The sequence below is a fragment of the Mus pahari genome, chromosome 3 (assembly GCF_900095145.1).
Source record: "Mus pahari chromosome 3, PAHARI_EIJ_v1.1, whole genome shotgun sequence".
Taxonomy (NCBI): domain Eukaryota; kingdom Metazoa; phylum Chordata; class Mammalia; order Rodentia; family Muridae; genus Mus; species Mus pahari.
The window spans coordinates 104,240,604-104,242,844 of record NC_034592.1 but is presented as its reverse complement, the minus strand read 5'-3'; the positions used below and the strand labels follow the sequence as shown (position 1 = coordinate 104,242,844).

At 46.5% G+C, this 2,241-nt stretch overlaps 1 protein-coding gene and 1 pseudogene across 5 annotated transcripts in view; both read left to right on the top strand.

The window, feature by feature from the left end:
- Ttbk2 (tau tubulin kinase 2) overlaps window positions 1-2,241 on the top strand; it is a 115,143-nt gene that overhangs the window by 17,294 nt on the left and 95,608 nt on the right. The window lies entirely within an intron of this gene.
- LOC110318274 lies at window positions 863-1,915 on the top strand (annotated as a pseudogene). The gene has a single exon (XR_002380360.2). The product of XR_002380360.2 is annotated as an L-lactate dehydrogenase A chain pseudogene (transcript).

Sequence of the window (2,241 nt, the reverse complement as noted above, 5' to 3'; positions counted from 1 at the left end):
AAGAGGGCATCAGATCACATTACAGATGGTTGTGAGCCACCATGTGGTTGCTGGGATTTGAACTCAGGACCTTCAGAAGAGCAGTCAGTGCTCTTAACCCCTGAGCCATCTCTCCAGCCCATAATTTAACTTTTCTTCTTAATTGTTAATGAAGCCAATGCTGTGTATTATAGTTCGTTTCATTCTACATTCATTGCAGATTATTGAGAGAGTGTGTTGGTTGTCATAAAACTACTTAGCTTTTTTTTGTTTTTGTTTTCAAGACAGGGTTTCTCTGTGTAGCTCTGACTGTCTTGGAACTCGTTCTGTAGACCAGGCTAGCCTCAAACTCAGAGATCTGTTTGCCTCACTCTCTCTAAAGTACAGGAATTAATGAGCCTGCCCTGGCTCGTACTTCATAGTTTTATTTAACTATATATAGGAAGTGAAAGACATTTCACTTACAAACATTTACTGAAAGACTGTTCTATGTTGGTATTCTCTGTAATGGGAATACAAAAATGAGAGCTGTGGAAAATGTAGCTCAGTAGTAGAGCACATGCCTGGTATGTACAGTATTCTGTATTGGTTCCAAAGTACCCACCCCACTTTAGTGCAGAATTCTACCAGACCCTCAAAGAAGAGCTAATACCAACACTCCTCAAACTATTCCATAAAGTAGAAACAGAAAGAACAATACCTATTTCATTCTCTGAAGCCACAATTACTCTGATACCTAAACCACATAAAGACCCAACAAAGAAAGAGAACTTCAGTCTAATTTTGCTTATGAATATTGAACAAAACTGCTCAATAAAATCCTAGCAAACCGGAGCTGGAGCCACTGTCGCCAAACCCAGGCCACGCTGCTTCTGCTCGCTCGTCACCCCCATCGTGCACTAGCGGTCTCAAAAGATTCAAAGTCCAAGATGGCAACCCTCAAGGACCAGCTGATTGTGAATCTTCTTAAGGAAGAACAGGTTCCCCAGAACAAGATTACAGTTGTTGGGGTTGGTGCTGTTGGCATGGCTTGTGCCATCAGTATCTTAATGAAGGACTTGGCGGATGAGCTTGCCCTTGTTGACGTCATGGAAGACAAACTAAAGGGCAAGATGATAGATCTCCAGCATGGCAGCCTCTTCCTTAGAACACCAAAAATTGTCTCCAGCAAAGAGTATTGTGTAACTGCAAACTCCAAGGTGGTCATCATCACAGCCGGGGCCCGTCAACAAGAAGGAGAGAGCCGACTTAATCTGGTTCAGCGAAATGTGAACATCTTCAAGTTCATCATTCCGAACATTGTGAAGTACAGTCCACACTGCAAGCTGTTTATTGTCTCAAATCCAGTGGATATCTTGACCTACGTGGCTTGGAAAATCAGTGGCTTTCCCAAAAGCCGAGTTATTGGAAGTGGTTGCAATCTGGATTCGGCTCGGTTCCATTACCTGATGGGAGAAAGGTTGACCCGCTGAGCTGTCACGGCAGGGTCCTGGGAGAACATGGTGACTCAAGTGTGCCTGTGTGGAGTGGTGTGAACGTTGCCGGCGTCTCCCTGAAGTCTCTGAATCCAGAACTGGGCACTGATGCAGACTAGGAGCAGTGGAAGGAGGTTCACAAGCAGGTGGTGGACAGTGCCTACGAGGTGATCAAGCTGAAAGGTTACACATCCTGGGCCATTGGCCTCTCTGTGGCAGACTTGGCCAAGAGCATAATGAAGAACCTTAGGCGGGTGCATCCCATTTCCACCATGATTAAGGGTCTCTATGGAATCAATGAGGATGTCTTCCTCAGTGTCCCATGTATCCTGGGACAAAATGGAATCTTGGATGTTGTGAAGGTGACACTGACTCCTGAGGAAGAAGCCCGCCTGAAGAAGAGTGAAGATACCCTCTGGGGAATCCAGAAGGAGCTGCAGTTCTAAAGTCTTCTCGGTGTCCTAGCACTGTCCAGGCTGCAGCAGGGTTTCTAGGGAGACCACACCCTTCTCATCTGAGCTGTGGTCGGGTGTGTGGTGTTGAGGTGGTGTGGGGAAACATCTCAGTTTCCACAGCTCTGCCCTGCTGCCAAGTGGTACTTGTGTAGTGGTAACCTGGTTAGTGTGACAGTCCCACTGTCTCCAAGACACACTGCCAACTGTGCAGGCTTCGATTACCCTGTGAGCCTGCTGCATTGCTGCCCTGTGCACCCTCACCAAACATGCCTAGGCCAACGAGTTCCCAGTTAGTCATAACCTGGCTCCAGCATGTACATCCATTATGCATA